Source organism: Hippoglossus stenolepis, chromosome 23 (assembly GCF_022539355.2).
Source record: "Hippoglossus stenolepis isolate QCI-W04-F060 chromosome 23, HSTE1.2, whole genome shotgun sequence".
In the NCBI taxonomy this organism is placed as follows: domain Eukaryota; kingdom Metazoa; phylum Chordata; class Actinopteri; order Pleuronectiformes; family Pleuronectidae; genus Hippoglossus; species Hippoglossus stenolepis.
This window is the reverse complement of record NC_061505.1, coordinates 8,013,236-8,038,667: the sequence shown is the minus strand read 5'-3', so window position 1 is coordinate 8,038,667 and position 25,432 is coordinate 8,013,236. Positions and strand designations below refer to the sequence as shown.

The 25,432-nt window shown below is 44.3% G+C and overlaps 1 protein-coding gene across 42 annotated transcripts in view; it reads right to left on the bottom strand.

Moving 5' to 3' along the window:
- Nucleotides 1–25,432, bottom strand: part of LOC118102710 (receptor-type tyrosine-protein phosphatase delta) — a 344,139-nt gene that overhangs the window by 196,387 nt on the left and 122,320 nt on the right. For all 42 annotated transcript variants that reach the window (XM_035149111.2, XM_035149118.2, XM_035149127.2 and 39 more), the window contains exons 5-6: nt 11,965–12,037; nt 7,753–7,862 (exon numbers count right to left, since the gene is read on the bottom strand). The gene's annotated coding sequence lies outside the window, so the exon portion shown is untranslated. The remainder of the gene's footprint in view (nt 1–7,752; nt 7,863–11,964; nt 12,038–25,432) is intronic.

The window sequence follows — 25,432 nt, the reverse complement described above, 5'->3', positions numbered from 1 at the left end:
TGTCTTGCGTATGACAGTTGGAAATAATTACCCAGGTGAGAATGTGTCTGGTCGCTCGCCCCCCCCCTTCAACCTAACTTCAACAACAGTGTGTTTTCCTCCTTATCTAACTTCCCTCTATACTCCCTGCTCATGCTAATGAATCCGCAAATTAAATTGTAGAACAGAGGAATATTAGGGGGGGGGGTGCCTGCAGTTTTGATGTGGTGAGGAATACTCAATTAGGCCGGATTTGGCCCCAGTAATTATTGCATTATAGCTACGATAAGTGTTCAATGGCAACAAATGCTTTGATGGACTCCGTTCTGCCACAAAGGCGACGGGTGAGCAAAGACGGGAAATGCCAGAACAGAAGAGTGAAAGGGTAAGAAGAATAAAAAATTAAAAAAAAAATAAAAAATTGCGAGTGAGAAAGTGACAAGAAAGCTATCGCACCGGAGCCCCTGTCTGCAGCAGCCATATTTCATTACACAGCACCGAAGCTTAGGAGGCAATCAAGCATATTTAGCCATCATCGTCTCGCCCCCCCCAAAGCAATTATTACACCCCAGTTTTTTACTGTGCTTTGCCATGGGGAAAATGAACCGCAGCACTTATCAGCTCAATGCATACACAAGTGACTGGGGTGGAGGACATGTAGGTGTGCACGTGTGTGTGTGTGTGCGAGCGTGGGCATGGGCGGACGCTTGTGTTTGTTTTCGGGAGGTGCCGGAGGGGGAGTTGACCGCTAGTGAGCAATAGGTTACCTTTCGCAATCCCATTAGCTCGGTAACATCAGCACATTTAGGAGCAGCAGGCGGAGCGAGCGGCGATACAGAGATAACCATAAACATGTCACCAAAAATGCATTGTTATTTGCATTCATATTGGAAAGAGCCAAATTGATGCGGGGTCAAACGGGGAAGGTGAGGGTTTATGACCTGTGCATAGCTCCGCTGTCAGCAGCTCTGATCTATCGGACCGGTCAGCCTTGTCAGGCTTTATGCCTGATTATATTATCATGGCTGACGATCAATGAGAATGAATGATCGCTCATCCGCAAAGGGGAGTAGAAGGAATAAAGCAGAATGCAAACAGTACATTCTTTGGTAATACAGTGAATGAAAAAGCATTTCCCGCCCCGCAGTCGTCTGGATCAGTGATGCATCGCACGCCCCCTGCAACACAAAACACTCTCAAAATACCCGCGTCTTCCTCTTTTATCCCGGTCTGGGTGTTGTTTTTTTTTTTTACATTATCTCGCGGTAATCGAGCGAAAATGGCAGAACTGTGGAGTAAAAAAAACAAACATACTTTACTATTCTGTGGGTTTTGAGCAGCTAATGTGCAGTCGTTTGGGTGGCACGGCCGCCAACTGCAGCATTAGTCCCCATCTGGGGACTTGTGTGTTTCGGTGGAAGTGCTTCTCCATTTGTGAGACTCTTCAGTTCTGGGCATCCTCCCCGAGCCCATAACTCAACGTCTCTCTATCACTCCCATGCGACTGGCTGTCATAATCATCAGCATTATGCTACCTCAATGGGCCTGATTTACAAGTCTGGACATGGCACCAGCGCTGTGCCAAGGGGTAAACAAGAGGCTGTTTGCTACGCCCAGCCTATTTCTCCCCACTGACTTTAATGGGGAGGAGAAACCAATATTCAGAATGGGGGGAGTTGATTTTTGCATCTATGATTTGGAGACAAGACAGCAGATCACACCGTTAATAAGGTCTCTAATTATGTTCCAAAGTATAAACTATATTTTTGCAGTTAAATTTGTATAAATATGTATATACACAGGGATGTTTGCATTTTGATATTATTCAAAGTTTTGACTTTTGATGAATATTAGGGGATGGTGATCTGAACATTTTCAAAGAGAGTGGCATTTGTCATTTTAGTTTGATTTTATTCCAGCCTTATAACTTTCAAGACATATTGTTTTAATAATGAATAATGGCGGATTTCAGTATATGCATTTGGTTCTTAATAGATGAACTAGCATTTACAGGACCGTGATCTTATGTGTCGTCGTTCCCACGTCACAAAAAGAAAGGAAACAAGTGCCATGATAAGTTCATGTATTTCACATTCAATCTCATGGTAGTAATATATTTTTCTATCAAAATATGGAGTGACTAGAATATATACTTGTTTTTAAGTAAGTATGACTTTTAGTAAGTACTTTTCTTTATATATAATAAGCGCTATTAGAAAAGGATCCTTCCATTAGAACATGAGAGTTCAGCCTGATTCATATTATTCATTTTGACATGTTGGGAGGAGGAAATTACAAGAGGAGATTGCAAGGAAAGAAATTATTCTGTTGGCTGCTTTACTTTTCAACAACCACTGACACAAGGATCAGCCCCCCATCCCAATGTTTTTCATTCAGCCCCTCATTATTCTCTTATTACTTTTTCCAGACACAAATGATTGTATATTTATTTCCAAATTTTAAAATATTATGCAACATGACAGATAGAATCAAAATAAAGTATCATAAGTCTTATAAAATGTCTTTGGACTTTCTTCACACTGAGGCAGCACCTGGTCATTTCCTTCACCCTCTCATGCCTCATTCCATAATATCATATTAGCCCAAATTCATCCACATACTGTGCCTGTTAAGTGATAGGCCGCATAAATCAATTTCCTTCACACACACACACACACACACACACACACACACACACACACACACACACACACACACACACACACACACACACACACACACACACACGCACAGAATAACTGTTATATGCAGCTTCCAAACTGGCTGCTGATAGCTGCCATTTCTTATCACTCCGGATGAATATAGCACCGTTACGAAGGCACTTTTGCTCGCTGTTAACTGGAGGAGAAGGGAGCGAGAAGGAAGGAAGGAATGCATTTTTTTTGTTCAAATTACTTAAGCTGCTCACAAAGCTCTTTGTAGTGCGGTGTGCTCATGAAAATTCACCGAGAGAGAGAAGGGAATCTGGTTCAGTGGGGGAAAAAAGAGTCTTGATGACATGTGAATCACCTCCACTCCTGTGGATTGTTTGTGTGTAAATACCGTGTTTCTGGGGTTTGTGCGTCTTTTATTTTTTTGCACTTACAATAAATCAATGCTGTCAAATATAATCAGGAAGCACACTGGGGAAAAATTCAGAAGTAATGGCATCAAGTAATGTGCAGATTCTTTTTTGGGTTCCCTCAGTCTCAGGGCACGTGGATTGACTTCACCCCTCCTGGTTTTCCTTTTGCATCATATTTCCGCCTCTAAAGAAGTGGTGGGTGTATTTCTGCCATCTGTGGTATTAATGTGTAACGCCTGATACATAAGCTAATCAAGCGTGTTTATTTTTTAATTTTTTCCTCTTGCAGAGTTGTAGCCTTTAACATTTGTGAGGAAATAAGTACCCTGTCGTTAATGAACTGAGCTGAAATGAGCTTTTAAAACTGGGAAAAGGAAATCACCGTAAACACACCGAGCAACACATCCTCTCTCTCCTGTGCTCATAATGTTTTGGCTGAGGGGGGAATAAGATCTTCTCCCTTCCTTCCCGAATGGCATCAGGAATAGGTGTTACACTAGCAGGGGGAGCCCATCGGCGGACAGCGTGATGTTGTGAGACAATTTGATAGACAACAGCACAGCAGGGGGAACAAAAGAGAGGAAGTGGGATTCAGGAACGACAGAGCCAAGAGACACTTTCTCTTTCACTCTCCTGCTCCCAACCGCTCCCAGTGCCAGAGACACGGGCCGCTGCACAGACAGATGGCGAGGAGGTGTGTGTGTGTGTGTGATCTTACGTATATGTGTGTGTGCGCATGCGAGTGGTGGGTGGTGACGCCATTCTGCTCTGTCCAAGTGCTAGAGATGGAGGATGGAGTGCGAGAGATATAAGGGGGAGAAAATGAAGGAGGGAGAAATACTGCAGAGGTGTGTGTGTGTGTATGGGTGTGTGTGTGTGCATGTGTATGTGTGTGTGTGTGTGCCTCCCATGCAATCATTAATACTTTTTTAACTCCACATCCAAATAGCTTGTGTACTTAATTACAGCAGCAATAAAAGTTAATTTGCGCTGTCACTTTGCGTTCACTCGTCATACTGCGCAGGGAAAGCATTGCGCGTGAGGGACCCCTCCTGATGACAAGAGGCACACCTATTAGAAGAACTGAGAGTGTGTGTGTGTGTGTGTGTGTGTGTGTGTGTGTGTGTGTGTGTGTGTGTGCGCGCACACAGGATGTGAATATGGATTCTGTATTGACACACTGCCATCTACTGGATTTTACTGTAATTTCACCAGATAGTTCTGTATCTTTACAGCTCTGCTTGTATATGGTATATATGCATTTTCCATTAATGATTGTGATTTACTCTGCACATGACAGATTTGTGTATTTTGCATTCATGCACAGAAAGCCACTCTACACTAAATATACACAAAACAATGTTTGAATATCGGCTGTGAACAAATAAGCATTCATTTCTTTGAACACGTGACATGCTCCCGCGGATTCATCATTTCCTTATCCGCAGATCAAATTAAGAGACGAATATGTTTTCTCTCCGATAACATAAAAAGTCAATTAAACCGCTGCAGCCCTGTGAGTTCACAAGGAAAGTTCACGTAGTTCGCATCAAAAAAAAAAAAAAATCAACCAGAAGCAACTGATAGAGACCCCCCTGTTTGATCTTGGCTTGTATCTGTGCAGCTATGAGGCTGCAACGACGCACATCAAAGCAAATGGAAGCTAATCATTCCACTCATTCTGATGATGGAGGTGAGTCACGCTCCCTCGGATGGAGTCACTCAGGCTCAAACGGTGACGCACAGCACCATCTTGTGGTCGTGGCGAGCCAGATAAAAGGTAAACACCAGCATTTGATGTATTTGAGGATTCAAATTTAAGATGATGATAATGATTTCATTGACATGTTAGGATTTGTTTTTAACTTAAATCCATATGAACTTTCCTCTTCCTCGCTCCTTTCTTTGGGGGGGGGGTTCTGATTGAGTGGATCATGCTGCTTGTAGCTGAGTGTGAGTGAGGATGCATTTCCAAAAGACCACCATAGAACCGTTACCTGTCACGCCACTAATGAGCAGCCGGCGCGCAGTTAGCGTTCATAAAATATGCACCAGACTTAAAAACCTCTTCCTCGGCGCCTTGAGACAAAATCCCTGCATTTCATTAAACACACACAGCGGCTCGGCTCAAAAAAAAAAAAAAAAGATTCCCCCTTTAGCCGAGGAAATAAAACGAATTCTCTATGCTTGTTTCCTCATTATTGCAATAGCGGTGTCACGTTAAAGATATTAGCCCGTTTATTACAACAAATTAGGGAAGGCTTTAAACGTGAGCCCACAAAAAACATCCTGCGAGCAGCCCCGGATGATTCACAGTCACAAAGCACACAGTGCAGAATTATGCACTGTACTTCAGTAAGTAATTTGGAGGTTATCATAAGTTGTCACTAATCATCTGATAGGTTTAATATATTTCTTTTCTGATCTACTGTGCTACGGCCACCGCATCAATCTCTAATCCTGTCTGTTTGTGGCTCGGGTGGAGACTCACCCTGGGAGAAACCGCTCGCTACTATCTGACATGAAACAAATTTGATCCATTTTCCCCGAGCATATCTGTCTTTTTTCAGACAGGCTGGCTTTCAAAAGAAATATGTCAGCAGTCTGGGGATTATGCTTTTATGCTAATCACCAAAAGAGCCAACCTGCCCCCGACATTTCTTTGGTTTGGGACGATGCAGTGGGGCCGAGCGAAAAGAAAGTCTTTTCCCATTTAGATGCTTATTTGTTATCGTTCCTTTCTTCTCATTGTATTTCGAACAATCAGATGTATTAACCATTAACGTAATGCTTCGCCGAGTTACGTGATTATCTTGTGCGAGTGAAAAGTAATGGGGGAGCAGATGGACTAATTCCACAACCTTGTTCTAGTGATGTTGAGCGAACTCATCACTATTCATCCACGTTTGCTCTTCTAAGAGCGAGCACTCAGAACTTGGCACAGTTTACTCTGTTGGGGGATAAATCATCTATCAAAGCTCAACCTGGAGGTGAATGCTGGGTGAACATCCCCCCCCCCAGTCCTGATAGGGCAACATACTGTGCTGCAAATTGTGTTTAAAATATATTATTTATACTTTAACGTGTATGTACTTCTACATTGTTATGATACAGTAAAAAAACATTTGGTAGGCGTTCTGACAGGCGATTCTTCTTGTGCGTGTGTGTTTTGCCAACCCGGTTGTCCAGTGTGCTCAAGTGTAAGCACAGCGTGTGGGATGAGTGTGATGGATTCCCGGTATCGTTGCCGGTTATTTGTGTCGTGCCTATGACCACAATTCCCCAGTCGCAGCTTATTGCAGGGTGAAGCCGCGCGAGATGTACTCCGGATCTGGCATAAAGCCACCAGACTTAGCAATAATTCATCGGCCAAAAAGCCCTCCATGTACTTGCCCTGCAATATTTATACCCCACGCTGAATGTATTTTTCCCGGCTACATCATTGGACAGGCCCAGGGCAGGGATTTTCCTTTTTTTTTTTTTCGAGAACAGCGCTCGTATTTCAGACCTTATCTAAATCTGGGAAACAATTCAATGAATTTGTCCCATAATCACGTTCTGTCCGCTGTGAATGATGTAGTCTGTACGACGGCTGTGTTTTTCATGACTAAATGTATAATCCAATATCTACATTGCCAGGTATCTGTGTGGTTTATTCCTCGGGCAGCAAAACTCCATTAGAGTAAAGATGACTTATACGACTGAGGGTGTGTCTTTGTGACTTTTTAGTCATTTTTTACCCAAATAATGACACAACACTGCTCCTGTGTGTTCTATAAGTCCATCCAGAATATAGTATGTTAACTAATGAGATAACTAACAATAAGTCTGGTGTCCAACAGAGCTTTTCCATGAGCCCCCCCCCTAATATTACTACATGAAACTCTAAGACAACCCTGCCTTAACCGTTAAATCCATAATTGGCTGTTTGTTCCAAAGAAACCACAACAACAACATAAAAAAGTTAAGGGTGTATGCAATTCTTTTCTTAACTTACAAAAGGGATTCATATTAGTTTCATCTCATTTAAAAAAATTGTAGATCAGTTAATTTTTAGTTTTTCTAGGTTTACCAGCTTCCCGTTATAGATGAGTCATGACAACACGACCCCGTTGACACATTTTAAGACAATGCAACAGTTTGTGGTTTTGGTTGTACATAAAAAAAAATAATAATTTCTAGAGAGGGATGAGAGTATCATTAATCCAGCTTTTTAATTAAATTATCTTATGAAAAGCATAAACTAAAGTAAATGAAAATCAATTTCACAGAATCTTAATGGACTTTTTAGGGTAAAACACGGCATTTCACAAAATTGCAATTATATTCTCTTTATACCATTAACAAAATAAAAAAAAAGCTACAACTCAATAAAAAAAAATAAAGAGCGGTTTGGTGTAGAAAAGGCTTTTCATGTTTTCTTCAATGAAAATACTGTTGTGTTTGTTCTGAAAGCAGCTTTTCTCATATTAAAAGCTCACAGTGGAGGAAAAAAAAAAATGCAGCGGCCTATTTAGCAATTAAGCTCTTTTTTTTCTTTTCCTCCAGAATTAATAAGATAAAGCCGTTGCTACATTAGCTACCACAAATATTAACTTTAATATGGAAAAACCTTGTCTGGGGGAAAACAGCTGCTGCATGGATTGTGTGGTTTGTTGAATTGGAAAAGAAATAGTCGTCCCACTCACCAAGAAATGAGGCTCCACTTTTGGTTTCATGCAGGTGCCAACATGCTGCCCGATGCTGTTTTACCCTCGCCGACGCGCCACCGACAAGAATCCCCCCCTTTTGCCCAAACCTAGGAGATAAGAGAAAGTCAGCAGGGTGAGGTTTTCATCTCAAACAGCCGAACACAAACTTCACATGTTAAAGATACAAACTGGGAAAAAAAATGACTGGATCAAAGCCACAGGTTTTCCCTCGATGTGGTTTGATCACAGCTTCAAAATCAACTAACATCAATACGCCGCTTGCCTGAGAGGCTTAATCTATAATTTTCAGGGGGGAAAAAAGAGAAATCCATAGATGAAATGTATTTCTAATAATAGCATGTTTTTCGTGGACTGGGGGGAGCACAAACTAATATGTCAGATTTCATATGTTCATTTGTTTTACAGTTTCTTTGGATGTGGCACAGCGTACGACAGAAGACAGATGATAGAACATAAGAAGATATAGATCTGGTCATTACTGTCACTTGGTAAACTCAAGCTGACTGTGTTACCATAGATGCGGCATATACCTACTATCACTGTAGGAATAGTCTGAGCATGCAAACCACAATAACTACACTCCTGCAGACTCGCGTTGGTAAATACACACATTGTGGTGGAATCCCAGCTCAAAAATAATCACTTTTCACTTTTCCCTCAGCGTTATTCGAAAAATATCCTCGGCAATTCTCGACTCATTGAGTACATGCATTTGCATAGAATTAACCCCTTTAAAAGACATATTAGCGACAGGCCTGAATCTGACGTGCCTTTGGAATAGCTTATGTGTATTTGCATAGCGTTTGCCTTCTGTGCAGGTGATAAAGCAGCATTAAGCCTGGATTACAGTACTCAATTTTTTTTATTTTGTGTGTGTATATGCACAACGCGTACATATTCTTAGCCGTGTACCTTTTTTAATGTGTGCAAACCTGAATGTGTTTTAGCTGGCTTGGCATGCCTCCCTATCGCCAGCAGGGCCAGAGAGAGCCTGACTGCCATGTTACTCATGTGGCATCATGAAAGAACAAGCCCCTCCGAGCGCTATAATAAATCATCGCAGACGGGGCTGGGCCACAACACATGCTTGGATCCACACACACACACACATTTTTTTTTTATCTTAGCCATAACACTATACATCAAATTGAATTCGTATGGAAACCTGATCATATCCTGTTCCCTGACCCCAGCGAGGCAGCAGGATGGGCTTGTAGTCAGGTCATGACACACACTGACGTGGAAGACATGTGTTTTTAACACCATGGACGCCCATAAAAACACTGTGCTGTTATTGAATATGAGTTGGAACTTAAACCGAGCAACATCTACACTTCAAACTAAAGATTGGACGGAGATTAAATGGAAATGTATCCCTTGGGGTTGATTACAAAATATAAAACACTGGCCATCTTTCTACATAGCAGTAATTTAATGTAGGTTTGTGGCAAACAATAATAATATTACTGTACAAAATACATTTTCACTGTTTCTAGGTCACTTCTGTGTTTTTTTACTGTCAGCACTTAGAAGTAGACTTTGGAAAGTCTTTATTTTTTGGGCTGCCGGACTCATTGCCATTCTAAACCAGGTCACCTGCTACTGCTGTGAATTGTCCTTTTTGTAACACAACTGCATCTGACAGGTGTAGGGCACCTGTGCACAAACGCACCACAACCCCATTTAACCAAGCCTCTTTAAGGCTTTCTCTCTGAGAAGAAGCGGCGGGTTCAATTCAAATCCAATGCCTTAATGGCTCTCGAGCAGGACTTTCAAAGGGCCTCCGGCCCGACTAAGTGATAGTGACAAATGTTGACAATACGTCAGGCGCGGAGTTAGTGTAAGTTAGTTAGTTAAGATAGTTAGTTAGACTTGTCTGTTTTGGTCAGGCCTCTCTCCGCTGAAGCCGCGTTTGTCGCCGTCGTCTTTAATTCAAATCACTTCACCACCTGAGGCTCCGGCGAATGTTCACACATTTTCACAACAGCTGCCACGAGGGACACGGGGAATCAGTGTGTGTGTGTGTGTGTGTGTGTGTGTGGGCGTGGGTGTGTGTGTGGAAATCTGAACAGTGAAGAGCATCGCTGCCTCTGACCCTCTACACTCACCTATTTAGCACATTTGGAAATATATTGCCGGGTTAGTCTCAATTGAAAGCCAGTAATCCATGATAGGTACATTGTTGCGTTTGTTTTTCATGTTGTTTTCCTTTTGTTTGGTTTTTGGGGATTTTGTGTGTCTGAGTTTCCTGTTTTATTTTGTATTCAGCAGAGTTTTACTTCCTGCTGCTCCATGATTACCTGCCCCACCTGTGACAGTCTTCACCTGTGTGCTTCCCTTTGTGTGTCGGTGAGTGTTCCAGCTTCTTCCTCCTGTTAATTCCTCGTGTGTGTTTAGCTTGTTGACCTCTCCTCTGCCTGATCTGACTCCCTGTGAACCAAACCTTTAAGTCTAATTGAAGATATCGGAACTTTCCCTGTCTTTATCTGCATCCGGGCCCCTCACATGTTACTAGTGTTGACACCAGTGACACCTATCGTCCTTGGTGCACATAGTGCTGGTCTCCTGCATCACTTTACTATCCATTCCGTGCACGGTGCATGAAGTCAAATACAATACTAGTCATTATTATCTGCAGAACTAAACAGGACAAAGTCTGAAATGTCTGATCAAATTCTCAATATTCAACAATTTGTTCATTCAATCACAGAACAGATGACGGGTCAAGAGGCAGTGCTGCACGCGCCCAGTTTGCACGACTCTATTCTGCACCATGAGGATACTATGGTGACGGTGCAAGTGAGATGAGGTGGCTGCAGAATCATCCTTGTCCTACACACTCAGCAGAATACACTGGTATATTTATCCTTTTTTTTTAAGATGCTGATTTATACTGTTTTTAAACCCTGTTGTTGTATTGTAGTTGAGTCGATGTAATTATGTGATTACAGATGGATAGATACCACAGGCAGCTCAATAAAAAAAAAAGAGCAAGGCCTGCGTCTCTATAGTGAGACTCCGGGTTGCATCAGCTGAAAATGGCCCAGTGCAAAAAACCTGTGTCCTCCCAGGTACATTTCATGGGGCTCATTGGAAAATCCTATGGACATGTGGAGGAATGTTATGTTGTTGTGCGCTGGCCTCTGCCCGGGGAACAGTAACATGCGGCAACACAAGCACTCCCAATTACAGCTGAACCCACGGGCCCTCTGGGATGGGGGGGGGGGTGGAACCACAGCACCACTTATTGATGTGAAAAACAGTACAGTGAGAGAGAGGGGGGGGACTACATTCCAGCTCGTGCTTTTTAATCATCCCACACAAGAAATGAATTTGATTCACCAAACGTTCACTTATTTAATTGTAACGGAGCGTCTGTTCTCATGTGATTTTATTTTTTTGCTACCTTACACATGATGATGTAATCGAATGGAAATGTGTCTTCCTGTGACTCACTCTGGAGACTCAGCGTGTTTTTATTCATGGTCACATACTGTAAATACGTTCCTGCTGATTTTTCTCAGGAATCCCTTATGTTTATAGTCCCTTGCACATTGTGGTAAAGCACTCGTCATTCAATCTATACCTTGTGTGAGATGCATCACCTGCAGGGATTTAATGTGAAAGCAGCTGCAGTGGAGATCCCTGGACGCCAGAGGGCACCATAACCATGCGTTTTGTGTGCCGTTGTGCAGCACCACATATGTTTCAAGCAATAAGCATCAGCCTACTACTGTGGCAGAGAAAACTGCACTTTTCAAATGCCATTGCAGCAGGTTAATCAAGCAATTCCATGAGAAAGGCATTGACCAATTTTAGATTCTCTACCGCGTTCACCCTGATTCAAGAAATAGGAAATCAAACCTAACTTGTTTGCCGAGATAAACTATTATTTCATATTTAAAAAACAGTCAGACGGTCTAGAAATCAATGTACTCCGACTGAAACGATGGATCACGCCATGCGTTCGTCTATACTAACAGCATTTAGTTGTGTGCTCCCCGGGTTGATATCTATGCGCTGACATTATTATCTTGTTGATGTCGCTGGGGGGGGGGCATTGACATTGGAGTTTGGTCACAGGGCGATTGTCATAGATGGATCACTTTTATTTAATAACACAATTACAGGGAAGGTTTTTCTCTTTTCTTTTTTTTTTTTTTATAGATAACAGAATGTGGACCTTACCTGTTTGGAATAATCAATTGCGATTGCTGCCTCGGACCAGAGTGATGAAAGAACTGAACTCCTCGGAATCTCCCTGGAGGAAAGAGGGAGAGAGAGAAGGAGAGAGAGAGCGAGAGAGGTCAGGATGTGTCATGCTTTAGTGTATTGTACCACCGTCCATTCACCGACACTTACATCACTGTACTGTAGATAAGTGCCCAGTTCACTAAGTGCTCATTCACTTTTATTACCAGCGTTGGGAGGGTTACTTAAAAAAAAATGTACTTCACAACCGATTAAAGAATGCATGACCCTAACTGTAATTTGTCCGATATTACAGTAGAAGACTCAGAGTGAGTAACGTCTCACATCAGTGCATGTAACACAAAAAAATACTGCCGCTCTAAAGGTGGAAGCTAAAAGGAAGACGATCCACTTATTCCTTGATGTGTAGCGATAGAGAGAGAACCAGTAAACAAGACCAACATAAAAGTGACTTTTTCAGTTCCGGAAAAACCTTTTCTTTCCACTTTTGTTGTCTTGCAGCTAATCCCCTTAAAATGAAAAATGGCAGTTTTTTTTACTTGGTGTGTTTTCCCACAGCAGCAAATACGTGCAAAAGACATAAATAACAATAACGCAAACGTGCAATGACTCAGGCTGCATCGAGCGAGGAAGCTGCCTCATGTAGTTTTGACCAAAGATTAAACACAACTATCACCAGTATTTTTCCAGTGATTTCACGGTGAATAATACACACATCAAATATTTTTTGTATGTAATCATATTTACAACTCAATGCAGTTACTCTAAACTGTAATCCATGACACTGATAATCACTTATTGACCTGTATGAGGGTGAACATGAACTAACATACACCACAGCCTCTCTGCCTCACAGTGTTATCATCATGCCTGAGTCCCTTTAGGTTTGCAAGCATGTACGTTGAGAAGGTGCTTTTTTTTCCATTGTGCATAATGAGAATTGCTAAATATAGACTCCTGCATGACTGCTGCAGGTGTCTCCCACACATACTGAAGACAGGAAAGCAGGATGTTTGGTTATGTCTGATTGTCAGTAATGATTTCTGACAGTGACTCTCTCTCTCTCTCATGCATCCTTACTCCTGTGCAAGAAATCATGAATATGTCCCCGATGTGTACACACACTGATATATACACATAGACACTAAGTGGTAACCATACAGTGCACATACATGGGAACTTAATTGATTGTCAGCCACTGGGCTCAGATTGACGCCTGGGAAATAAATAACAGTGCGTCAAGGGACCCCAACTGATGTCCAGTACAGATAGAGACACAAACACGCAGTTTTAAAAGCTTTTCCACAAAACACCAAATAGTGGAGGTCGAGCACACGCTTGAAAAAAAATGTCTGACTCGCCTCAAACGTCGCTCCGGTGTCTGACGGATCCCTGCCCGTGTTTTGTTTTTGCACGACAATGACACTGGTAATTGGACGCTGGACACCGTGGCACCCGCGTCTGCTGTCCTCATGCAAACATTCCGCATCTTCAAACGCACCGCATATGTTAATCTCCCTTGACTCTTTGCATTTCGAGCCCTACTTCACTTCTTTTTCCTTTCTTTTTTTTTTTTGCACTTGATATGCAAAAATCATATGTTTACTTTCAAGATCAAAGTTTCTTTCTCCCAGCCCCTTCTTCATTCCCCCGTCTAAAAATGGACTCCTTTCATTATGCAAGCCAACAAAGAGCAGCGTCTGCTCATATAGCCCATTCCAAGCATACTGATTAATTAGCTTGTATAATTAGCTTAATGATTTAGAGAAACATGGTCATGGCCACCCAAGAAGCTATGCTAATGGACCCGTGTCTGTAGCAATTAAAATGCCCATAACTTAACAATGGTTGCTTAGAAGTCCAGATAACTGCTGTGAAAATAGTAGGTGGTGCGGTAGTCAATGTAGCATCATAGTAGCCGGTGTTGTGATAATGAACGCCGCGGCATTCACCACATTGTGAGCTTGTGCTGCAAGTCATGTGTTTGCATTGAGTAATATTTTTCTGGAGTGCAGACACCACTGGAAGACTGAGCGCTAATGAAGTGTTCTCCCTTCTCTCCACGACGATTAACTTTGGAGCTGGCGGCACACTCGCCGCACTCAGACCTCAAATTAGACATGAAATGTGATGTAAGACGCTGAAAGTGCGAAACCGGCTTTTAGTGTCACACGGAGCGAAAATTTATCTTCCGTCGATCTCATTGTGCCATTTGATGTAGCCTCTGTCAGCCGGTTATGTTAACGCCGTTCTCCGCGTGAGCACAGATTGCAAGGCGCGCGGGCGAGGGACACGCTGCCGTGGACTTTACAGTTTGCATTAAATGCGAGTCGAAACCCCGACGGTGTCTCCGCTCTTTACACCAGTAGCATCAGCATTCGTGGCCGCGCTTCGGACATAAATCGGCTGTTTATGACCTTCCCCTGTACAGTAACCAATAGAGACGCCAGCTCATCTCATAAAACCACCAATGTTGAGGCGGAGGTGAAGATATTACTCGTTCCGTACGCGATTTTCTTTTTTAAACGGCAGTCAAGTGGGAGCAGTTCGAAGAATCTAATTCTTATTTATTTATTTATTTAATTTTTTTGCTATGTGATTGAACGCTGCGGAGATCACACCCAGTCATAAATGACTAGTAATTTACTGCACACTTTGCCGCTGACAAAGCGTTGGAATTATGGTGCCACTGGGGCCTTTTCAAACAGCACAGGAAATGGACCGTGGTGCGGAGAGGTAGTTCAGTGTTTATTGCAGGACCAGTGTAAAACCAGCTTCAGGCCTGTGACAAAAAGTGGCAGTTTGATACGTTGGAAATGTACAACTAAATAGATATTTATAAATAAAATATATTATAAATACAGCCCAGTAATGGATACAGAATGCTGCTTTAAAGCAAACCTATGTGGCGTTTACTGAGCAACAGCGCCCTCTGCAGCCACATAAATGCTGTTAGGCTCTGTTACCAAGAAATTAAAGGTTCAGTGTGTAGAATTTAGTGACATCTAGTGGTGAAGTTGCATGTTGCAGCTGATCTCACCTCACCAATTTCTGCCGATAGATCACATTCACCTAAATCGTACCCTGGACCTTTTAAGCATTTTTCATGTAGAGGCAAAACAAAGTATAACACTTTCTTTACTGGAGCTCTCCAGCAATACGCCAACTCTGTTTAGAAGTATTTGTATTTTGAGTTTCCTCCCTGCATATTGGAGATAAGTGATGGTTTCCAACGACTTCTAAGTCTTTATAAGTATTCTGCAGTCATTCAAGCTGCGACTATCAGTCAGTTACTCGCTTCTCAGGAGGTTGCACACGCTCACTGAAGTTACACTGAGCTTGAACAGGTGTTCAGTGTGAAGCCAGCGGAGCATCAAACTCATTTTGAAGCTGCAATTTTAAAGTAGAGTCGCATAGTGTTGCTTTAAATACTGAACTCTTCACTGGTTCATTGCATATTCTTTCGAAGTAATCACAGGAATACCTGACCTGGATATCAATCGTGTAAATGTTGCCTGATTACACATTACACACTTAAATCCCCCAAACCGCTTAAAATACTTAATTAAGAGCCAAAATTACCCTTTTATCAAATGTTTATTGGTGTTTGAGAGCAGCAGAAACAAGTTGTACACAAGTAGCAACTGTAAGTCCAGTATTTACAGCTCCTCTCTAACTCTGTGTCTACAGTGGGTTCATCTGAGCTTTTTAACAGCAAAAAGATTAGAAACAAAAACAAAAATGAGCTGAAAAACACTATGACATCATGTGATTGTTGGGCTGTGGTGGTTCATCAATACAAGGAACATCTTTCCCAATTAAACCCCTACTAAAATATCCAAGAGAAGCTTTAACACTGACACCAGTTGTTTGTTAGGAGTCCGACTGCACATTTTAAACAACTTGACACAGTAAAAAGGAGTAAAAAAAGACTTGATGACCGCGCAGGAGCAGCAGGGCACAGAGCTCAGTGAGGCCTGCATCAGATCATTTATGAGAATGAGGGCGAAGAGGTGAAGCAAAGCGCTCAAGGCAGCGAGTCAGGGGCAAAGTATGGATCAGCAGCCTGACTTTACCTGGCGACTTGTTTTAAGCAGCAAACAATTTATCAATATTAAACCGCCAATTCCACATAGTTTCAGATTCCATATGCCATCTCCGAATGAAACAATGCAAGGCGAACGTGTCGTTGAGATCCGCGGCACTCCCAGGCGCTAATTGCACGCGGAGTCTTGATAACAATCTGTTTGTGTCTGCGTGTTGCCAGCAGGTGCGATGCTATTCACTGGTGTGAGCCGAACATCACAGTCCCGGGTTTGACACCATTGTGTCAAAAACTCTGTGCTCAGCTCGTCAGCTCTGCTGCGCTGTGCCCAAACAAGCCAGCTAAAAATGAGCATTTGGGAAGTGATCTGCCTCTTTCGCTTCCCTCGCTCTGTCTGTACCCACAGCTGCCTCAGTGGCACAGGGTGGCGTCACTGTCAGACGCAGATAGAATTAGTTATATAGTGCATCATGTGTCTATTTAGAATTGGCGTCATGCGATTTCTCAAACCCCCCCCCCCCCAACGAAAAAAAGCCGCGCTCTGGGTGGGAGGCGGTTTGATATTTCCGACCCATTTGCATAGGTTTTTTCAATAGTCAGGCTGTTGTTGACAGGTTATCAAACAAGCCGTGTGAGCTGTCTGACTGAGAAATGTTCCCATCACAACTCAAACCTTCTCAAAAACACTTTACCAGGAAGCAACTTTTTATGTACGAGTTAAGTCCATATTTGTCATGGGGGGGGGGGGAAAGGCGCCTCATTGCTAAATCTGACCGTTGATATCCATCCTCCCTCGAATGTAATGGTTGTCTGCAAACAAGCGCTATCGGCAAACTGAATTTTTTTTTTCCTGTCCATCTTTTTTCTCCTAGGACGAAGAAAGTGGAGCACGGCCGCCCCGGTTGCTGAAGAACAGCTGAGCGCAGGCTTCATCTCGGCGAGGTACCGTCCTCTTGTCTGCACTCAAAGCCGTTTCCTCAGCAGAGTTTTCACATCACGCCGAAAACTTTCCATCGCGCCGAAAACCCGCTCCTCCCCGGGCACCATCATAATCTGCTCGGCGTGCATAATATTAATCGTTTAAAGATCTCATCAACACAACGGGGCCGAGCGTGCTGTCAGTGCAGGATGTAGATTAGTGAGGAAAAGAAGGGGCCTCGGAGATGAAGGATGGAGAAGAGGGTGAAGGGTGAGAGATCAGATGAGATGGTGAAAACTGAGGATGGAACAGGAGGATGCGGCGATGGGAGGACAGGAAGAGAGGGGGGAAAGAACATTAAGGATCCAAGAGAACGAGGGAGGGTGAGAAAGGGAAAGGCAGCGTATTAGACCTCCATCTGCCTTTAGCGCTCTCCGGAAACTCTACGCCGCCGTATTCGGTCCCCTGTTTCCAGTCAGCGTTGGAAAATGTGATAGCATTGATCATCTTCTTAAAAGACTATCTTTCCTGTCACCGTATCACCTCGTGTCATTAAGATGACAGGCTGAGTTGCCTTAAAAGGTTTCTCTTATGTCTGCGAGCTATTAGATTGCCTTCCCACATTCTTGCCTCGCTTAATTTGCAGGAGAATGCCGGCGAAAACGACGAATGCTTAATTGTCCGTCGCATTGGTTTTTAACGATCGTCTCTGTTGTGGGTTTTTCTAACGAGATTTGACGAAAGCGCGCAACGAGATCTCCCACCTTAAAATAGATTGTGACCCATTCAAAGGTGGTGGGGATGTTCGCGTGGATTGAGATGCTTTGTTATTGGAACCACATTGTCATCAATCAAAACTAGGTAATTCCATCCCATTCTTTTGCTCCATGACAGATATTCTATTTCTATTGTCCTGATGCATTACTGCTTTGACTCTCGCAGCCCCCACGTGTCCCCGAGGAGTTCCCATCTCGCCTCTCATGAGCACCGGCAGGGAAAAATAAAGCAAATAGGTTTTGTTTCTCCAAATCGCACACATTTCCTCCTCCTATAAATCCACTTCTCTCCGCATAAATCTTCGGGAAGTTGGGGCTGCCCTGCGCCTCTGCTTATTAGCCAGCCAGGGATCAATTTATCACCTTTGAGGACAAAGCACGGCGGCGCCGAGGGATTCTCCCCGGCCCTTTGATTTATGGAGTCGGAGGAGAGGCAGGGCATTTTTGGGTCATGCAAATTCTTCACGGCGCAAGTGCCTGCCCCTCCTACCCGCTCTTTGTGTTGAATTAATTTCCTTGGCAGAGAGAGAGAGAGGGAGAGAGAGAGAGAGAGAGTGAGTGAGTGAGTGGGGATTGTAAGTAAATCAGGGGGTTGGAGTGTGATGGTAATGATGGTGCAGCGTAAATTCACTGGCCGAGCATCAAACAGGGGATTATCTATGAAATCAGGGCAGTTTGGACTTGACTGAAAATTCAGATTCTCAAATGTACAGCTCAAACCGAAGGCTTGCCATGAATCGCTCCCATGCAATCGCCTGCCTTCGCCACTAGTCTGTGCTATTGGCCCAGCGAATTCTGCCTCTGCATGTGTGACCCACTTTTCCCACATAAGGAGCTGCAGGAATGTGGCCGCCCCGCCTCACCTGCGCCGAGCTCGCTCTGCAACTCCTTCATTTGTAATCGTCCTCATGCAAACGATGGGCTGGGGACCGGGGCTTGTGGGAAATGTATTTCTTGTGAAGTAGGGGGCTGGTGGGGGGGGGGTGCTGCAGTGAGGTTGACTGAGTGCTGCTGGTTTTGCATAGCTGTTACAAGGCAGGTTTGAAACATTGCATCACGTATTGTTTGGCACACAAGTGTGATTGAGCCTCTCATCTTCTGACGCTATAAAAAGCAGGGGACGGGGGGGAAAGAGACTCTATTCCGAGGTTATACACTTGTCTGTCGAAAACAATTCTTTCCCTAAGTTGTGTGTGTGTGTGCATGGAGCAATGCGTGCAAGGCTTTGGACCACTGACAGAACACAGACCAAAACACAAAGCATTAGCCTGTGTTGCCGTGTTTGGCAGCTTTTTTTTAGATGTCGAGAATTGGGATTTTACAATTCCGACTCCATCGCTCGCACGCCTGCAGAAAAAAACCCCCAACCTCCATTCCGTCTCCCTCTTTCTGTGTGCTGTAACTACACGCTGCGTGTGCAGGCTCCACTTCACAATTCACTCGCCACTGCCTTGGCTATCATCCACACTCCTCATAACAAATGAGCCCGCGCCGGCGAGCCGATCTCTCCAAACACCAAAACCGGCGCGGCCACATCTTTGTCATCTTGTCTCTCTCCTCGGCCTCTCCCTTTTTTTTTTCTCCTTTTTTAATACCTTGTTTAGGCCCACTCCCGCCTTTCTTGTGGCAGAGAGCACAAGACTCACCGCTCGCTGAGTGGGCAGCGGCGAGCGGAGGAGGACAGAGGAGAGGAAATATAGAAAGGAAGGCGCAGAAGGAGGAGGGAGAGAAGGAAGAGAGTTATCTAACAGGATTAAAGGAGAACAACGGAGTGGAGAGCACTTAAAATACTTATGACATGAGCCCTCTTGCAAAAAAGGAGGGGATGAGTAACAATGGCTGAATCACTCTTGAGGCTCTCTGTCTCTACACAATATGCTCTCACACCTTCTTCCGTTTTCTCTCTCTCTCTCTCTATTGCCACCTCTGTCTCACTTTCTCTCGCCCTCCATCTTCCCCCCCCTTCGGCTTCATTTTCACTTACCAGCCGGTGGGATTTGATGGATCTCAAAGGAGTCATTTTAATAATGTGTGTGTGTGTGAGAGAGAGAGAGAGAGAGTGGCTTTAATTAACCAAAGAAAGAAAAGGTATTCAATTCAGATGGATTGACGAGAGCTTCCACCGGCGTAGATAGACTGTAATCCTTTAGGTGGATATTGCTGGATTGAGGTGGGGGAGAGAAATTGGCGGCGGGGGTAGATGAGGATAAAACGATGGGGAGATGCAAAGAGAAATCCGGATTCGGGAGAAGGGGAATGGGGATCTGGCGGTGGAAAGATGAATGACTGAGATGCAAATTCTGAGATTTGGCAAAAGGCAGAACAAATCTGATGTGTAGCCAAAGGACGGGTTGATAGAGGAAACATGTGCTTTCAAGAATTTGAGCAGAACAACCGCTTTGCCCCACTTCTGTCCGACACCAGAGAAAGCGAGAGCACACACAAGGTTTTCACACCGAGGCCAAACACATTTCCAAGTTGCCTTCACTGGTCTGGTAGACACAGGTGTGTGTGTCTATTGAGATGTCGGCCCGCAAATGAGAACAAATACCCTTCCCCCCTCACCCCGACCATGCGGGAATCAGAAGGGTGGAACAAGATGACAAATTTCCTCTGGGCGGGATCGAACTTCCGGGAGAGGAGAGCACTTCAAACGGTCGGCGTGCACCTCACCAGGCTTCTCTGCCCGTCTGACTCGCGGAGATAGCAGCCGTCTGGCAGCTTCGGCTGAAAACGCACACAGACGCGCTCCTTTGCACACAGGTGTGGGAGCACACCAGACTTTGCATAAGTACACAAAAAAAACCCTCTTCCACCACACTCCTCAAACATCCTATTCTTACCGCAAAACACACACACACAGGCGCCCTCCACCTTTTGTAAATGAAGACGCGGCACATCTTTTGTCCAAACCTTGACAACCGCCTTCTTTCTCGGTAGATTTTAATGCAGAGATCTAACGTGTGTACACTTGCTATCAAAAGATTCCTCTCGGCGGATGATGTCTCTGGAGGCGCCGCTTCCTCTCCTTTTATACCGCGTAACACACATGTGACGGCAGAAGACGAGAAACTCTACAAGCCTTGTTGCAAATAGGGCACCGTTTGAATATTTCACACACGGCTCGCGCTTATTGAGCATTCATTCCTTTTTGAATCGGGACTTCTTCCAAAGCGGAAAGTCACAACATGTATGAAAGCATTTTAATAAACAGGCCGCGAGCGTGCTGGTGTTTGAGTATGCACGTGTGGTGTTTTTCTGTCCTTCTCCGAAAGATGCGCCGTGTCCTTGATCGTTATGTAAGGCATGAATTTTAATGATGGTAAGATCATGGCGGCGCGCGCAAAATAATGACGACTTGGTCGCGTGGTAAATTGACGGAGATTTGGGTTTTGGTGCTGACTCTCCAAAGAGGGGGACTTAAGGGGCTTCAGGGATTTGAAAGACTCTGTTCCACCGGGGATCTGTGAGTGCTTCAATTTTCACTTCCGCGCCATGACAAGAATCATTAGGCTGGGAAAGAAAAGAAAAAAAATAGCTTGAATAACTCAAAGGCGTAATCAGTAGTTTACCGAGGGCGGGGAAAAGGAGGTAGGAGACGGAGAGAAAACGTTTACGCCAAGGAGAGGAATCGGAGAGTGACCAGACGGCGCGCTGACATATTCTGAATCCTCGCTGACACACTCCTGATGTGTGACAGTGAGGGACAGATGGGAAAAGCAGAGGGAGAAAGCCAAGGAGAGCGCGGATAAAGGGACTGCTCGAAGGAAAGGATGTGGGGAGAAAAAAGTGGACCAGGGAACTCTTTTCAAGTTAACTTATGTGCCCTTCAGCAAGGCACTCTGGCCACTTCAGGGAAGCTGCGCGGTGGCCAACAGTATACGAGCGGCGGGCAGCTCACGGGTGTGAATGAGTGTGACCCTCTGTCGACGTGCAACTGCTCCCCGAGGCCGTTCCTGGAAATAAGTGTTTTCTTAGTCAACAGACCAAGAGAGCAGCTCGGAGTGAGGAAGAGGAAATGAGAGCAACGGAGTCGAGGAACAGCAGCCAAATAAATCACCTGAAGCATCAGCAAACCGAGCGAGCACTTGAGATTGTTGCAGCTCGAGGATAGAGTCGGCAGCGTGCACTTGCGTTTGAGCAGAAAGCCAGGTCAAGGGCGCGATTGCAGCTGATCTGAGACCTGTGAGCAAGTGAGGTGCGTCGCCATACAGCCCATCGACAGTGACTGACAGAAGGCTGAAGAGAAAGTAGCGTCACCGGAAGGAGGGAGGAAGGGGAAGTGTCGAGAGGCGGCGTGAGGACGCAAGGCTGAATATTAAAGTGTAACCTGAAAGTGCTACAGAGAGACGGAAAGGCAGCCGGAGAAGAAGAGGCAGAAAAAGACGAAGAGGGGGGAAACAATATGCATGGATATTAGAGGGAAAGGGTGTATTCACCTGGTGGCGATATGGATGAGGGAGGGAGAGAGGAGAGTGTGCAAAAGAGAGATAGGGGTTCTTGCTCTCCTCTGGGATGCTCAGGAAAAAAAAAAAAAAAAAGAAAGACAGGTGAGATAGAGAAAGAGTGAATGGTAAAAGATGGGGATAAAAGAAAGGGAGAGAGAGAGAGAGCGCACGCCGCAAATTTTTTTGGGGGGGAGGAGAGCATAGATAAAAATAGAGGAGAAGACAGAGGGAGAGACATCCCGAACAAGCCCGAAACTATCTCGCCAGAACACGCTTATCTCCCAAAGTGCAGACAGTACATTATCGCCACTGGCACCAAAAACAGCCTGAATCATCAATAAAGCGAAATCCGGCGCAGGTAAACACGACGCACAGACGTACCGGCGCTCACAAAGGAGGCGTGATGGCGTTGGGGGGATACACCGGCGCAGACAGCTTCTCGTTATCTGCCGCGCATCAGTTATTAACGCGGCGTCCGTCCGAACCCCTAATTAATGCAGATAGCCAAATGCCAGACCTGATGAAATACCGCGATGAGGGATTAGCAGGAATAACAAACACTCTGACCGGCATAACTTTGTCTCCCTGATTAGGCGGCAGAGGGAGGAGGAGGGCAACGCATTCCTGGACCACTTAAGTCTCTCCTTCCCTTCTTTCTTCTCCTCCCACCGCCACTTCAGTGTCCTTAATGAAGACTTTCTCCCTCTGCCGCGTGTGCCCCCCGTTCTCCCAGCTTCCCTCCCCTCAGTCGCCGAGTGCTGTCCTAATTCCGCTCTGATAGATGAGAGGGAGGAAGAGGCTCGTTAAAAATGGCTCCCGCTCATTGTGCTTTTTGCTGTTCTTGCCGTCAAGAGGCAGATGTGTGTGTGTGTGTGTGTGTGTGTGTCAGGTTTCTCCCAGGTGTCGTCAGCAGGGGACTGGATGGTGATTCAGCACGTGGCGCAAGAGGAGTCGTTATCTCCAACAGTTTTCTGCAGTGTTTTGCGACGCAGCTTTGTTTTGCATTGTTTTTTTTTTATACCGTGTTTCATGAGAGGCCTGAGAAAAACAAGGAGCCGGGAAAAAAAAAACCACGGCCAGATTGGCGTCGGTAGAGACATCAAGTCTTGAGCAAGGTTAGAGTACATGTGGTATTTACTTCACGTCGAAAGACCAATAGGTGAAGGGGAGTTAAAGGAGGGAGATGAACCAGAACTGACAGTTCTATAATGCATTGCATCTCCCTCCCGGAGGAGAAGTGTCCTCTAACAAACCAAACACCACCTGACTAAGAGCCCATTTCATGGCGGAGAACATGCTCTCTCCCCACATTGTCAGGGAACACGAGGCGCTTGCTGTCGAGCGGAGAGCCGCGTGTGTGCAGAGATATCTGAACTGCTAACGCGAGAGTCATCAGGGAGTTTCAGCCAAGTCTGGAGATGAAGCGGCGTCTGAGAGGAATATATCAACATTTTGGGAAAATTATGCATTCTCTTTCCAAGAGTTGGCTCCGAGAGATTCGCACTCCTCCCATGTCTCCGCATTAAATATGAATCTAGGAGCAGGAGATTAGCCTAGCTTAGCATAAAAGGGTGGACAGGGGAGACAGTGATCCTGGATCTTTCCACATTTCTAAAAGATATGACTTGTGAGCTTTGAAGGTGCTTGGAAGTGTATTTTTGGACTTTAGAGAGACCAAGGCTGTTTACCCTTGCTTCCAGTCTTTAGCTCTAACTAGCAGATGAACATCGCAAAATGTTTATCTATCAATTGAAACGGTTTCAAATAAAGAAAAAAGAAAAAACATATGTTTTGCAGTGTGTAATGCACAGTGTGCAAAACCTCCCTTGGATATTAAGCAAATATGGACTTAATTGACTAAAATGTACTTCAAATACCACAAACAAACTATTCTGGGTGAACCATGAACCACAAAGATCTGGTTATGATTCCATTCACTTTGCAATCTGAGATATTCTGTATATTAAACACATGTAGAGATCACTGTAAACAACATGGCAACCTAGGACCCACTCCTGACATAAATATAAAGACTTTAAATATCAAGAGCCCATTGTAGGGTAAAGGAAACACCCATTTGTAAAATTTTTAGATAAAACACACGAGTGAAAACATCACTGGGATTATTTTATGTTTAATTTATGCCGATAGATCCCTTTCACTTAAATCTTACACACTGAACCTTTAAAATGTGAGGCGGTGAAAGTTGAACTTATAATAGAGGCCGCGTGCGTGTTGAGAGACTGTGACAAACTTAATTTCTCCTCCGATTACTGACAGTTTGTAATTACCTATTTAAAAAATGTCACCATCTATGAGGAAAATGACTGGTGTGTGTGTAACCAATGCTGGCACGGTGAGGAGGCGTGAGAAGATGCAAAACGGGGAGGCGTACATCCTCGTATCGAACGCGGAACACTGCAGTTTGGGTAAATCCCTCTGTTCATCGTCACAGGCAGTGATACGTTAAATTCTCAATTATGTCGTTATCTCAGTAAAATACCAAGTGTAACTACAATAACGGTAATTGAGAAATAAGGTCAGCTGAGACACAAATCAGACTTAAACACGAAGGCAACCAGGATATTGTGTGCGGATGCTTATGCAAAGGTTATGGAGAATTAAACCTCCATTAGCAGCACGAGGAGAAGTCGATCAACACCACGTCTTTTTTCCCGAAATGTTCAAAGCCACAAAAGGCATCTCGCCGAGGAACCAGACGCCACATGGTGTGCTCACAAATTGCAATGGTTAAAACAAAAACAGCCGCTTAACAGGTTAAGTCGAGGGGTTTGTTGCTAGAATTAAGAAAGTGTCTCCGATGCTTGTGCAGAATAAACTTTCTCCGGGTAAAATATGCACAAAACGGAGCTCCCTGAAGGATCATATAGGAAAAAGGCTTTAAAGATATCCTCAGCCAATGTAGCGGGTGTTATTAAACCCCAGCAATTCCTCCGCACAGTTGTAGTGCGATATGCTCCGATATAATATATTCAATATTATATGATTAAAAGATTATTAATATCAGGCTATCGGGATTCAGGAATTGACCGAATATTCACACATATTTAATCACTCGCAAAAAACTTGAATCACTCCGCCCGTCACTGTTATTTTCATTTTGAATAATCGTACTTTTTGTTTTTACTCACTTGAGCAAGGGAGTGTCAGAAAATAGGGAGACGTGGCCCCATCACAATGATTTTCTTTCCAACACTCAAACAACAAAACAAGTCTGTCATCATCAAATATTAAT